Here is a 16,064-nt window from a genome sequence, read left to right on the forward strand (position 1 = left end):
CCTTTCAGCCATCGTTCTGGTCAGGACATCTCCTAACCTATATCCATGTTGCTGATTACTTCTCCCCAGATGAAGCACTCTGCATTTATCATTACTGAACTTCATCTGGTTCTGCTCCACCCATCTTTCCAGCTTGTCCAGGTCCGCTTGGATCTGCATCCTATCCCCTAACATGACCACTTTTCCCTATAATGTAGTATCATCCACAAACTTGGCCAACATGTTTTCTACATCCTCATATAAATCATTGATAAAGATGTTGAATGGCACAGGGCCAAGAACCAAACCCTGCAGGACACCACTGGCCACCTCCTGCCAAGACAATACAGATCCATCCACTTACATGGGATCCTTCATCTTAGTTCTGCATATTGTTTTTTCTTTGTATAACAGTTTCAAGAGGTTTGCTCCCTTACTGATGATTGTAGTTATGATTACTCTTTTACCGAAGTCAGCATAGTTACAGCTTACTTACCAGCCCTTCATTTTTATAGGTGAAGGGGTCTTTCTCTTTTGATATTCAGGGTCTGAGATGGTCAGAATCGGCCTTTAAAATACAGAAGCTTTAAACAGTGCTCTCCCTGAATGGTGATGGTGGTAAACAACCTAAAAGTGACCTTCATACCCTCTCCCTGGTATACAAATTTTGGGTATTCCATAAAAACTGCAGAGTTGTGCCTTGTAGCAAAGGCTTAACTTTGTGGAAGTGACTTCTCAGGTCTTTGCTCTAAGCTTGTTGACCTGAGATTCAGCAGTATCTGCCCGTTTCTCAGCCTCTTCCAGCTCATGCTGCACTCTCCTGAATTTGGTCAGGTGAGTATTGGCTTGCTCATCATGTTACCAAAAAAAGGAGAAAGCCTTAATCCAAGCAGCAGAGAAATTATGATGTCTAATATCAGAACTAGAAGGAGTCTTAGAAAACTGCAAATTAATGTTTGCTCCTGTTAAAAGACTCTCAGACTCCTCAGATTGTCTCTCATAAGATTTGACATTATTCTGAAGTTTATCCACCAAGTCTTGTAATCTCATCACATTCTTTCTGCCTTCTTCACTCTGTGGAAAAGTAAACATCAGGTACTTCCCATGCTTTAAGGAGAAAAACATCATTTTAGAAGAATGTCTCTATTGCACCTACCTAGAAAGTCAGGTCCTTGACTCACCGTTCATATTTGCAAACACCTTTGATAGCCTCTGCAGCTTACTTCTGTTCTCCTTCCAGCTCAGACTAATTCTTGAATCTGGGGAAGTAATTGAGAAATTAAACAATCTCTTTAACACAGGAGTCAGTAGTTGAAAGTTGTACACCTTTGGCGCACACATACTCTGGCCTCCATTTTCTGGATCTGCTTCTTGCCTCCCTTCAGAGCCAGCTGCTCTGTTTCATCCAGACAGAGCTGCATGTCCTTCACTGTTTGGTCCATATTCTTCTTCATTCTCTCCAGGTGGGCCTTTATGTCCTGCTCCTTCTTCAGCACCTCTGCCATCATGGCTGCCTTAAAGGTAAATCAAACAAACTCAGGGATGGATTCAAACAAGCAGATACATGGTTAAGAGGTGCTGACAGCAGTTTAAAGATTTGCTTACAACTCCAGCCTGCAGGTTCCTAGGCATGTCTACATGAAACGCTATGTCGCCGTAGTGATAAGCTATGGTGCTATAGCATCAGCAGGCACTAGCCATGTTGCTGCCTGTGACAAAATGGAGCAAATTCCCAAGGCCCAGTCTCGGTACTGACCTGCTCCTTTTGTCAATGGGCAAAGCGCCTGCCTCATTCGTCTGCCATGCCTTGTTGTAAATCAATCCAATGTTAATTAGGCAGAAGACTGCCCTTCAAGCGCCCTGATGTTCAAGGGCGATAAATACATGCTCCGTCCGACCTTCCCTTGATATATCCCATGCCTCACAGATAACACACTCAGCTTGGTAAATCTCTGTCTTGAGGCTGGGCCACACTCGGTACACAGTTTAGGCTCTATCACACCACCCTATTCTGGGCCACACTCACACCACCCCTCTCTCACCAGGGCCTCTTTCACTCTGTTTGCTCTCACCAGGCCTCTTTCAAAATGCCCGTCCTGGGCCCCATTCACCCTGCACTACTCCCTTCAGTGACTCTGGAGGGCCATCAGGCTTGACTGCACTCCCCAGCCAGCCCTGGTGCAGCCTTTTGGGTCTATCTCACAACCCTCATCAATTAGTCAAACTCTGGGCTGACTTCAAGCCTAACCCCTCACCAGGCTACCTTGCCCTTCTCTTGGGCTAACTTCTTCACGTCCTCTCCCCAGGGCCTCTCAACACTGTCCCATCACCAGGGCATGGGATCGAACATCCCCATAGGCTCAGGTGCCCCTGCTCGGCATGCCTGGCCTACCATTCTCATTAATAACCCATCGGATGGTGAAGGCTGGGGTTAAAGCACCCCTACCTGCCTTTCACCAGGGACATAACTGGCCTGGAATTTCTTGGGGACTCCCTCGCCACAAGGAGTCCCACCAGGCCACCCTTCTCTGGTAGAATGCAGTTTCCAGTCATGCACAGGACCACGGGACCTCCTCCTTCCCCATAGCACCCCCCACACCCCTTACCTCCAAGATGTTCCAGGAGCAGTAGCCCCTCCAGGTGATGTTACTCTCAGGACAGCTGCTAACAAACTGCCTCCTTAGCCCTGAGAGCTGGGCTCTAAAATGGCCACCCTAATCAAACACCTGCCAGCTTCCTGCTCCAAACCTTAAAGTGAAGGAGCAGCACTGAAGCTGCTCTGTCACACCCCTGCTACTGCACAGTAGCAATGTAGTAGCTAAAGCAAGTACTGAATGCCTGTGCAGTACCAACTACGCAGTGGGGTGCACATGTAGATGCACCCCCATCGCCAAAATACCTGCTACATTGTTTTCAGAGAAGTAATGAAGTGGCAGAGATTTATTCAGAGCTATTTCAGTCTGCCTTGCCTCACAAATGAAATTTAACTATGCTCCTAGGGCAGTAGAACGGCTAGGATTACTATATGAGTATTTTCTGCAATCTTCAGAACTGACTTGAAAACATGACTTACAAGAGGCTGGAAGAACGGATTATTTTGTCTGAAAAAGTGGGGGAATTTGATAACAGAAGGGTGTTTATCAAGAGGATGGTGTTAAACTATTCCCTGTGGTTGCAAGGAACAAGACATGGGTGCATTTACATGTGCATTAATGCACTTTCATTAATGTACATTAAATCTAGTACCTCCATTGTGAAGTACCAGGAAAATAAATGTGCATTAGCCTGTCAATGTGCATTAACTAAAGAGCAGTTTTTAAGTGATGTGTAATGCACATTAGCCTATTTTAATGTACATTAACTAAATAGCATGTTTTTAGTGATGCTTTAATGCGCATCAAATTAAGCTAATGTACATTAAAGCACACGTGTAGACATGCCCAAGTAGTGGTCTTAAATTGCCACAAAGAAAATTTAGGTTAGATATTAGGAAGAATGTCTTCACTATGAGACTGATTAAGTATTGGAACCAGAGCCAGATTAACACACAGGCAAACTAGGCACATGCCTAGGGCCCTAAGTGAAGAAGGGGCCCAGTTGTGCTTATTTTATATATTATAATTATTGAGTGAAAAAAGTAATATTTTTCTTCTTAAAGAATAAAAAAGTAAAAGTAAAATACAGTATTAAGTAAGGACCCATGAGTTTGTTTCCTTAGGGCCCACTAAAGGGTTAATCCAGCCCTGATTGGAACAGGCTATCCAGAGAAGTTGTGGGATATCTGTCCTTGGAAGTTTTAAGCCAAACACTTGTCTAGGATGGATTAGACAGGAATGACTCTGCCTTGAGCAGGGTGTTGGACTAGGGGTCCTTTCCAGTCCTATAGGCTAGGGACAGACATTACACATAAACAGGTTTAAGTGATCAGCAACTGGTTTAAAACTGTAACAGAACTGACATTCAGTGCACATAAACTGGTTCCAAAATGGCCAAAACCAGTTTAAGATAAACCTGCTTGAATGTAGTATCAGACTTAACTGATTTGGCTCAAAACCTCTATCTTGGCTCAAGTCTCTATCTGACACAAGAAGTCTACGGGCCAACAAGAGATAAAGCACTGCTCAACCTGGTACTGGCAACTGGGGACAACCTAATCAGCGACCTAACAATCGAAGGGAAGCTGGGTGACAGCGACCACAAGCTGATCACCTTCACCATCCACCGTAAAGCTGGCAAGTCAGTCAGCAGTACAGAAGTCCTCGACTTCGGGAAAGCTGACTTTGACAAGCTCAGGAGGCTTGTTGGTGAGGCCCTAAGGGACCATGACTCCAAGGAAAGGGGAGTTCAGGAACAGTGGTTGCTGCTCAAGGGAGCAATCCTAGATGCACAAGCTAAGGCTATTTCATCTCATAGGAAAGGCAGCAAAAGGGTACAGCAGCCCCCTTGGCTCAGCAAGGAATTAGCAGACCTCCTGCACCTAAAAAGAAAGACCTACAAAGGATGGAGGACAGAATCCACCTCCAAGGAGAAATATTCTGCACTGGTCCGGAACTGCAGGGAGCAAACCAGGAAAGCCAAGGCTGTGACAGAACTCCAACTGGCTACTAGTATCAGGGATAATAAAAGGTCCTTTTTTAGATATGTGGGGAGCCAGAGGAAAAGCAAGGGCAACATTGGACCCCTGCTAAACTAGATGGGACAACTGACACCCAGGAAAAAGCCAACCTACTAAATGGGTACTTTGCATCAGTCTTTCACCAGTACCATGGGACACCCCTGACCATTATGGGACAGGGAGGCCCGGGTGAGGGAGATTCCTTGCCCTCCATCAATGCTGACCTTGTGAAGGAACACCTTGAGAGCCTGGACACCTTCAAGTCAGCCAGCCCTGATAGTCTACACCCCAGGGTACTCAAGGAGCTAGTAAGCATCATAGCTCAGCCCCTGGCATGGATCTTTTAGAACTCCTGGCACTCTGATGAAGTGCCCAAAGATTGGAAGAAAACCAATGTGGTGCCTATCTTCAAAAAAGGGAGGAAACTGGATCCAGCAAACTATAGGCCCATCAGCCTGACCTCTATCCCGGGAAAGGTTTTAGAAAAGGTTTTCAAAGAGTACAGCAACCAGTTCTGGGCGCCACACTTCAGGAGGGATGTGGACAACTTGGAGCGGGTCCAGAGTGGGTCCTGACCTTGATAGGCTCAGGAAATGGGCAGACGAGAACCCACCAAAAAATGCAAGGTTCTCCACCTTGGGAGGAAAAACCTGCAGCATGCTTAAAAAGGGATTTGGGGGTCATGATTGACCACAAGATGAACATGAGCCTTCAATGTGATGCTGCTGCTAGTAAAGTGAGCAAAATGCTGGCTTGCATCCACAGATGCTTCTCAAGCAAATCCCGGGATGTCATTCTCCCCTTGTACTTGGCCCTGGTGAGGCCGCACCTGGAGTACTGCGTCCAGTTTTGGGCTCCACAATTCAAAAAGGATGTGGAGAAGCTTGAGAGAGTCCAGAGAAGAGCCATGCTCATGATCAGAGGTCAGGGAAACAGACCTTATGGCAAGAGACTGAGAGCTATGGGACTCTTCAGCCTGGAAAAGTGCAGACTCAGGGGCAGTCTGATGGCCACCTATAAGTTTATAAGGGGTGTTCACCAGGATCTGGGGGAATGTTTGTTCACCAGAGCACCCCAAGGGAAGACAAGGTTGAATGGTTATAAACTCTTCCAAGATCGTTTCAGGCTGGACATAAGGAAGAACTTCTTTACTGTCCAAGCCCCCAAGGTCTGGAATAGCCTGCCATCGGAGGTGGTTCAAGCACCTACTTTGAATGCTTTCAAGAGAAATCTGGATGTTTATCTTGCTGGGATCCTATGACCCCAGATGACTTCCTGCCCCAGGGGCAGGGGGCTGGACTCGATGATCTTCTGAGGTCCCTTCCAGCCCTACTGTCTATGAAACCGGTTTATGCATTGTTTGTCGCAGACTCCTTGCTGATTTAAGATAAAACAGCGATCCTCAGCATCCCAACATGCTCTCTGGGCTGCACGGGGCTCTTTGCTCCAGCCCATCTAGGCTGGCCCTGCCCCTCTACTCTCCAGTTGGAACAGGGATAGGCAGGGCAAAGGTCTGGTCAGGGAGGGGTTTAATTCCCCCTTCCCTGTCCCACCGGCAGAGACCCGAGCTGGGGCCAGTTGCTCTCCCGTCCTGCTGTAGCACTGGGCACCATGGCCCCTGAGGCAGAGGGGGCAGAGAGGGCAGTTAGTCTCCCCTCTACCCCTACTGGGAGCTGGGATAGAGGGGAGACTGGCTCCCTGCAGCAGAATAGGCCCCTGCTGATCCCTCTGTGGAAGGCCGGAGGGAAGGAGAATAACCCAGTCCATGCCCCCCGCCAAGGGGCTTTATAGTCTGGCTGTGCCCCCACTGGGCCACTGCAGCAGGACAGGGCAGGACCCTTGGTGGGGGTAGCAGCCCATCATAATGTCCAGCAGTGCGAGCCCCTTCCCAGGGTGGGGGCCCGCTGTGAGGTGGGCAGACCTATGGCAGGCTGTGTGCGACAGCACTGGGGCCTGGAGGGGGTCAGAGTCCCCTGTGCTGCCACCACAGATGCTTCTCTCACCTTGCAGCATGCCAACCGCCCCCCACCCCCCCCCACTGGGAAGGGGCTCCTGCCCCATCACAGTTGCTCCCCCCACACTGCTCCAGTGGCTGGGTGGGGGCATGGCCAGACGCTGCGGGCTGGGCAGATCTGGCCTGTGGAGGGGCTTTGTCTGCCCCCAGCAGGTTCCTCAGTCCCACCAGGCTGAAGCACCACTCCCTGGGCTTGCAGCAGGGCTGGGGCTACCCCGTGGCGGGACTGCCTTTCTTGGCAGCTCAACCACAGCAGCTCCTTTGCTCCTGGCCTGAGCAACTGCAGACATATGCCCACATGTCTATTCTGTTACAAACTGGTTCACTCTGCAGGTTAGACTAACCTGCAAAGGTTGAATCAATTCAGGCTCCAGGTTTTTGAATGGCTGTCCCTAGCCATGGAGAGAGGCTTTGTCTTCTTAACAGGTTGATAAACACTGAGTTAAGGGTGATAAACTTTTCCTGCTGGACTGCTCAGGACGGGGGGGGGGGGAATAATTAGAATGTCCTACTGGGGCCTGGCCATGCCCCGCCTCTCCCCAGCTCAGCACTGTGGAAGTGAGGGAGGGCTGCTCTAGTGCTCCCCTCCACACCCTCTCCCCCCACCCCCCCGCAACTTCTAGCCTGAGCCATTGGAGGCACGTGCCTGAATTTTTTCAGTCCAGAGTGGATGTCTGTTCAGTTACAAACTGGTTTAGCCTAGCCACGTTAGACTAACCTGCAAAAATTGAATCAATTCAGGATCAGGCTTTTTGAATGTCTGTCCCTAGCCATGGAAACAGGGAATTTGCGCAAAATACTAGACTTTCACACAGTGCATTTATAAAATGTCAGAAACTGTATTCTGCATTAGTACATGCAGTACATACTGCATTAGTACATTCTGTTCTCACAGAAAAAAACCCACCTTTTTTATCAAAAGGTTGCAGGGGGAAAAAAAATACAAAGAAAAACTTGAAAGCCTATTGTTCCCTTACACATCTGGGAGAAATTATTCAGTCAAATATTTTTGTCAGTAATGAAGATTCAGGTTTAATGATGTTATTTTTTTCACTTGAAATTTACTTAAATTAAGTTTAAAAATAAAAGAAAAAAACAAAATGTATTATTCAAAGAGACCATTTCATTTGACACCAAACTAGGTTTTTGCATTTTTTCATTTGGGTGAGAAAGTCAAGAAGTTTTCATTTTAGGTCAATACAAATTAAACTGGGCTGCTGTCCATATTGCTATTATTGTGATTATTTAGGTCAGCCAGTAAAAATCCTTTGCACAGCTCTGGTACCCTGAGACACTAGCCCTTCTACCCTGTGTAACCTCATCTTTATCCAGGGCCACAGTCTGAGTTCTCTAAACTCTGACAAAAGCAGTTGCTTTACCTCACTACAGCAAGGCTTCAGGGCACACACTAAAGAACAAAAGAAACAAGTTATACAAAGTTCTTACATCTGTAATTGCCTTCTTTGCGTTCTCCTCAGCATTCTTGGCGTCTTTAATGGCATCCTCTATCTCACTTTGGATTTGTACTATATCCATTTCCAGCTTTTTCTTTGTATTAATAAGGCTGGTATTCTACAAAAAGAAAAAATGCAGTTGATCATTGGTCTACAATTGCTTCTCTCTTTTTTGTACTTAAACATTCTCTTGTATGAGAATTATTATGGATTTTTACTCTGGGATTTCATAGAACCCTGAATGTGTATGGCCCTGAAATGAGAGCTACCTGAGTGTGCAAGAGCTGCACAGGCTCAGTTGCATCCATAAGGTCCTGTTCAGCTGCTTTCCTGGACCTCTCTGTCTGCTCCAGGGCTGCCCGAAGGTATTCAGTTTCAGCCTGCATCAGGTTAGCTCTGCGTTCAACAATAGCTACCTCTCTTTCAGGTCTTCTTGGGTTCTGAGGGCATCATCCAAGTGCAGTTGTGTTTCCAAAACATAAAGAGTTGATTTTAGCTTACTGGGTATTCTGGCCTTTGTTTTCATATTCCTTATAAAAAGTATCAATCAAAAATATCCGTCAAAGACCTTGAGCATGGCTTGAACATTCCATAGGTGTTTCTGTGCCTCTGCTGCCTGGTGATTGGAATGGCTCAGATGGATCTTCATTTTATTCAGATCCCCCTCATCTTCTTCTTAACCCTCAGGACTTCATTTCTGCTCCATATTTCTGCATCCAGAGAACTCTGCATAGTTTCCACAGTTCTTTGGTGGTTCCTCTAACTGATCAATTTCTTCATCTTTCTCAGTGATCTTTCTATCAATTTCTGACTTAACTTGAGTCAGTTCAAGCTGAATTCAAAGGATTTTGGCCTCTTCATGCTCAAGAGCTGCCTTTAGAAGAAAAGTGGAGAATACAAAAAAATCAATTTAAAAAAATTTGGGGGAGTCTGTTCTCCCAGTGATCTAACAAGGAAGATTTATGCAAGGAATGCAAATTAGCTTTAGTATTAGTTTCCCGCATAAATGACCTCTGCAGCAGTGGAAGATTAGAACTCAAAATATTCCTCTTTTCCTTCCTTATCATTTACAAACTTACCACTGCCTCTTCCAGAGCCATCTGCATGTCACATTTTTCTACCTCAACTTGTTTCTTGACCTTCTCAAGCTCATGAATGGTCTTCCCATTTTCAGCAATTTGTTCAATAACATCAGCTATTTCCTCTATGAAAAGAAAATTACAAACAGATTAAACTGAATAGAAGGCAGAGTACTTGGAAGCCCTAGATGTATCTAGAATTAATACAATCAACATGTTGTAAAGATGTATGTGGAAAAATAAGAGATAAAAATAAGGAATGTGCAGCTAACATGGAAAGGAACATAAACAGAAGTAGGACAATAGCCTCAGAGGAACTTCAGATAGCTCCATGCTGGGGAAGACTTTAAAGATTGTGAGTGTTTATCCACCTGTGGTGACACTGTTCTTGCTAATGTTTGTTAGTGACACCCAGGCAAAATAGTAGTTTCAAAATGTAAGCCACTAGTGACCTGGACTCAGCTTTTCAAGTAGGTTGATTCCTATGGGTCAGTGGACATTTTTGCGATACTAACAGGATAGTAAAAATATTTCACCATTTCTGGCTTAGATAGGTGACCTGGCCATACGTATTCATGGCTAAAAGCCAGCTTTTCAAATGTTTTCCGACAGCTAGTGGTTCCTAGGTGCCTAACTCTCATAGAAATTAATTGGAGATAAGCACGTGGGCACTTCTGAAAATTTCACTTAAATGCCAATATTTAAATTTAGATACCTAAAAATCTTGGAAAAAACTGGGCCCTCTGTTTTATTTTCCTGGTTCTGCCACAAACCTGGTCTGGGGGTTATATACCCTGGGTTAAAATGGGAATAATAATATTCACAGAGCCTTGTAAAGTCCTTGGACAGCAGAGGAAGCAGAAACTATGACTACTGAATACTTCTTATATAATATGGATTATCTTTACTCTAGTAAGAATATGAATTGGCAATAAGTAGTAAAAAGAAAACCACTTACACTGTACATTTTTATTTTCTCTTTTGATTGTTTCAAGCTGGTCTAAAGTTTCTTCATAGGCATTTTTCATTTTGAAAAGTTCTGTATTTAGTGATTGTGATTCTTTTAAGAAAGCTTCTAGTTCTGACTGACTTTCCTCATACTTTGCATTCCACTCTGCCAAAACCTGAAAGACATCAGAGGTGTTTGATTCACAATCAGTGTTTAAAAGTGTTACTTACTTTGTGGTAATATTGGGGTCATGGTCCAAGAAAAATGTGACAGGCAAGAGACATGAGCAGGGGCAGATCCAGGCAGGGTGCACTGGTGCACTTGCACACCTCCTTGATTTCTGCTCCATGGAAAGTTTAAAACCAACTGTCTGGAAGTGACAGCAGCATTTCTAGTGAAGCAGCGCTGAGGGAGACAACTGACTTCATGGCTTTTTATAATCTACCTGCTCCTTTCTAAACACTTCATTCCACAAGCATTAATGATCCTCTCTTCATTTTAATGGACTCGATGTTCCAAAGCTCTGCTTTGTTCTGCAGTTCTGCTGTCTGTTAGTGGCTCCTGGTAATGAAGCTCCTATTTAACAGCCCTGCAGATTTTTTTTAACTCATTCCAAAGAAGTCCTATTTGTTTTGGCTTTGATCTTAAACTGAATAATACAGCCCTGGGCCTCAAGTGCAGTGGTTCTCAACCTTTTTTGTACCAGGACCCATTTGTAAACATTGCTGGTCAATCTTGAACCAGTGTACCTCAGTCCTAACCTGCTGCCCCTTACCCCCAGGCCCCAACCCCCCATTGTGTGGGGCATTAGCGGCCCCAAACAGCCCCTTGCAGTCTGGAACTCTGCCAGCCTGCGAGAGAAAATACACGGCGTCCCATGCTTTTCTCCTTTATATGAGAGTCCATTTTTTAAAGTTTTTTTTTTAATTTTGTTTGTGACCCTTTCATATATTCTTGTGACTTACTTTTGGGTCGTGACCCATGGGTTGGGCAATGCTGCTCTAGTGTATTAGTAAAGCTTCTAGTTTCTATTTAACTGGAGAAAAATATCTGTTGTTTTACATGTGATGATGATGCACCTCACCATCTGCACCCCCCTTTTCAAAATTCTAGATTCACCTTTGGACTTGAGGAAGGGTACATATTACCCAAAAGCTTGCCTATATTCCTCCCCACCATACTTTTGGTCCAATAAAAGATATCATCCACAAACATCCTTATTTACTTTATGTCTGTTTTCTTTACGAAACCAAATCCCTAGTCTCTGAAACCAGTATATATTGTAATATTTTTACACTGCCTTCTTCCAAAGGATATAAAGTTCTTTAATCCTAGATGCATTTATATCCCAATTTTTTCTTGGTTTTCCTTATTCTAGGTTTGGGTGCTTGAGAAGGGCACACTTTAAAAGTCACCGTACTGATCTCACATGGTACCTTGTCAAAGTTCCTTTTTCTTGTCAAGAGCAAATGCAATAGCAACTGCTGTCTCAACATGCACCAGCAGATCTTCTGCTTCTCCTTGCAGCCTCAACTTTGTCTTCTCCAATGAAGCACACTTTGAATTCACAGCTTCAACCTGCTCCTCAGCTTCTTGAAGACGCTGAGCAAGTTTTTCCTTAAAAATATAAATAAACATGAGTTTATTACTTATATTAATCATCTTTTTAAGAACATGCACTTCACCCTGCTACTGCTCTTCTACAGCAGACATTTTTCTTCATAAGAAACTGAAGAATCAGAGAGGACCAAGAACATATCTGATATTCTCCCCCCTATAGTGACCAAGATGAGACATTTTAGAGAAAGATATAAAACTGCCATCATGAACCCATTTGTCCAACAAAAGTACAACATTCATCCTGAACAGGTCTGTTGAATAGATTTAGATTAACAGCCCTTATGTTTTTATCCTAGCAAATGCACTTTCTAGTCTTATACAGCTATGAGTGTCATTTATTTTCTAAATTTACTACATAATTGTCCAGCTATCCTGTAGAACAAGGGAAATATCAAGGCTAATCTAGTCTCATTGTTTTTGCAGCAGTCATTGTGAAAATGAAAAAAATACTGGAAATTGGGACTAAATGACTGTGACATCTAGTGTATTGTGTACTGCATGTCACATACACCAACTCCGATTATTTTATTTTTAATATTTTTAAATTTAAGTTTCATGAAATCTTAAATAAAATGTTGTAGTGCCTTACAATAAGCAGTTCTATATTTGATACAATAGATACTACATAATATTTCAAGAACACCTACTTGGCCTCTTCCAGCTCCTCTGTGCACTGAATAGCATCTGTCTCATATTTGGTTCTCCATTGGGCAGCTTCACTGTTGGCCTTTGACAGGGCACACTGAAGCTCACTCTTAGTTTCTTGCTCCTCTTCATATTCCTCCCGTAACAAGTCACAATCATGGCAAGCAGATTGCAAGCCATGGGCAAGAGCATTTTTAGCCTAGAAATTTAAAAAAATACCATGAATTTATAACTGTACTCAATTAGGTCACCACCAGGGAATGAACCCCAGATCTCTCCTATTGATAGTGTGATCCTCTTCTACTTAATAAAAAGACTAATGCCAAATTTCTAAATGTATATAGTTTCCTAACACTAGCAGGAAACAGAAACTAATGTCCACTTAAGGCCAAATCCTATTTTACCATTCATAGCCAACCAAGAGCAACGTTTGGCCCTTGCACAATTTTTCAATTCTTTTTCCATCTGTGGTGATACGGGATCACCCACGAACATACATAACTGCCTGAAGTAAAGTTGAGAAGGAAGGCTGTCTCACCATAGTCTGATAGCCAAGTGATTATAGCATATGCCCAAAAAGCAAGATATCCAGGTTTAGGATACTCCAGATATTTGAACTTTCCCATCCTACTTCACAGCAAAATATTTCAGGGAACAGATGCCATGCTCAAAAGCACTCTCTAGCCATCATCTGGTGAGTGACCCACTGAGCAAACACGAATGTAAAATATAGGCAGCCAGGAGAAGGCAAACAAGTTGGAAAGAGTGTCACTGAGTAACAGAGCTGTTGCCTTGACAGGGAGTTTACTCTGGACTCCAATCATGGCTGTTGGCCTCACTAGAGCAAAAAACTAGTGGCAGGGAAAGCTTAATGAAATTAGGTTCAACATTTTTTGAGAGCTTAGCATCTGCTCAGCATTATTATTACCTCGACCTCTTCCTCTAGCTGCCTTTTAAGTCCTTCTATTTGCTGGGTAAATGCTTGCTTACTTCTGGAGAGCTGGGACATTATAGATTCCTTTTCTTCAAGCTGACGACTCGATTGACCTATAGCCAGGGAAGATAAATACCTGTCATGGCACATCAAAACTATCATATCAAAAATAAAGATCAGTAGTAGAGCAGCTATTTTATCCCTGCTCCAGGCCCAAGTTAAAGAAAAAACCTGCTAATGTCTGATAGTGCTATTGGGATATTTCCAAATCCCTGATTCCTGCAGAGACACAGATAAAATAGGACATGTCACATTTTGTGTCATTCTAGGAAATACCTTCAAGAAAAAGGAAAATATTTTTTGGAGTTAGTCCTGAACTCTTTCAATGTTACTCATGAACATTTTGCTTTCATGTGTGCTTTTTAATAGCCTACATGACTGAGCAGCCAGCATGGTAGGGGTAGATATGCACCTTTATAGACTAACTAAATAAGATACATATACAGAGCCTAAGCTTTTGTGAACCCAGGTTTACTTCAGATGCAACATCCAATGAAATGAGCTTGGATTCGTGAAAGCTGGTGCTCTCTCTATATATTTAATTAAATTAGTCTACAAAGATGCATATGTACCCTATCTTCAAACTGACTTCAGACTAACATGGCTAACTTCCTCTCTCAACCAGCGTGGAGAGTCATTAATAAAACACTCATCCCACACACAGCATTAGCATTCTGAGGGGCCTTTTTTGCACATGGTCCAAGTGCCTTCAAACCTGTCCCGTTCCCAGCCTGAGAGCCCTCGCAAATCTGTCCTGCCCAGAGGCTGGTACAGAACTTGTATATTACTTTACTGGATATAAAATAAAACCAACAGAAGTAACTTTGACTAGTTTACCTAAGCTATGAAAAAAATCACCGATGCACTACTCTTGTTTTTAATAAAAACAAAACATTTGTCAGCCATAGAGTAAAAGTCATTTCCGTGCAAGCATGCCTTAAAGAGAAGAACCTCTTTTCACTTATAAAACAGAGTCAATTTTATTTAGTTAGCAACAAAAATAAATAAATATAAAACCTTACAATGGCAGTGCTCCAGAATTATTATTTAGAGTAGAACTGAATTTTAACACTAACTTCTTATTCCACCCTCAGGGCCCTCTTGTCTGCTCCTTTTCCATACATTTCCCCACCACCACGACCCCAAATTCCTTAACTCATATAACTTCCTTCAGTTATCTTCCAAAGTAACATAACTCTACATTTTGGGTGTTTATACATGTGCCCCAGCAGTGGTGGCGGGAGGAGGTGCATTTTAATGAGTGTGGCTCTGAGAACCACTTTAATTAAAGTGCCCAGAGTGTCTTATGTATCAGCATCTCCACACTGAAAAATGGTGGTGGTGCATTTAACTAAAGCTCATCAAATGAGCTTTAGTTAAAGTACCCCCAGTGCCATTTTGCAGTGCAGGGACACTAATACATGGGACATAGGAGTCTGTTGGGGCCCTCCAGCAGACTCGATTATTTGAGTCTGCTCCGCCACACTGTGATTAGAATGCATGGGAGCAGCCTCGCTGCATGTGTATGACACCCTTTGGTTCCCACTGAATAGAATCATTCTGCCTATTTCCCCATTTACAGGATGTATATTGGAATTTTGAGGTCGGGGTGGGTTTTTTGGTGGTGATGATGGGGGGGGGGGGGGGCAGGGTTTAAGCCTCTGACCTGCATAAATGTGTAAGCAACGTTTCTTAGTCAACATTATGAATTTTTATTTTTTTGTAATTTCAAATAACTCTGTTATGTTTTATCAAAGGTCCCTCTTTTTAAATAAGACCAAGACAACCTCCGTTCTCTTTTCCTTATAATGTAGAGTATCAGGTCCTTTCCAAGGACACATGTAAAATGAAACTATCTCCAGGAACCGTCTTGTTATTATTGCAAGTTTGTGTGGGTGTAAATGGGAGTAGAATCTGGCCCAGATTCTTTATACCGAGTGTTTTTTTCTAGTACTGCTTTTATTCTGTATTCTCTTCATCTGTCATTACACGATGCTATGCTGCTTGCTCCTTGGTTATTACGACAATTCATTTTTTTCCCATGGTAACTTCTAACTAATTTTTCCAACCCATGTTCTGAATTATGCTTTTACAGTTATAGCAAGTAAAGGTTTAAAAAATCTTGAGTAAATCTACCCCACCCCCATTAAGATAAGCTAGAAATACATTTGGAGGTCTGTTTTTTTGCCTTATGGCTTTTGAATCATTAGCTTTTACCTCAGTTACATGTTAAAGCTTCTCTCTGCAATGAGAAGGACAGAAATGTGCTATTTTTTTAATGAAACCAAGGTTTCCTCAGATTCTCCTTACTCCAGGAGCTGAGGCTTTAGCAAGGACCTTAGATATTTCAAGACTTCCAATAATGATAACAGAGTTTGGCTCCATTATTGTTATTCTTCTGTTCTTTGGTCCCAGACAAAGTGTTTTGCAGATGAAGATGCATGCTCATAAAAAGATGTGACTAATCCACGTCTTTCTTGAGTTCTGCAAGTTCTCCATTCTCAAGTGTTCATGGTTGTCCTTACCAGAATCAGCCTGCAGGTGAGCTCTTTGCATCATCAGGTCATTCACATGTCTCTGATTTTCAAACTTGGCCTTCCTTTCACTCAACTGGTCCTCCAAGGTTCGGCACATTTTTTCTAGATTAGCCTAAAAAAAGAATAAAAAAAATGAAAGGTCACTTCACATGAATGTATATATATGTTTGTACATATG

At 43.3% G+C, this 16,064-nt stretch overlaps 1 pseudogene; it reads right to left on the minus strand.

Moving 5' to 3' along the window:
• Positions 1-489: 489 nt before the first annotated feature.
• LOC102568771 (myosin-3-like) overlaps positions 490-16,064 on the minus strand; it is a 39,180-nt pseudogene continuing 23,605 nt past the window's right edge.

The sequence above is a fragment of the Alligator mississippiensis genome, chromosome 8, assembly GCF_030867095.1.
Source record: "Alligator mississippiensis isolate rAllMis1 chromosome 8, rAllMis1, whole genome shotgun sequence".
NCBI classification, from domain to species: Eukaryota; Metazoa; Chordata; order Crocodylia; family Alligatoridae; genus Alligator; species Alligator mississippiensis.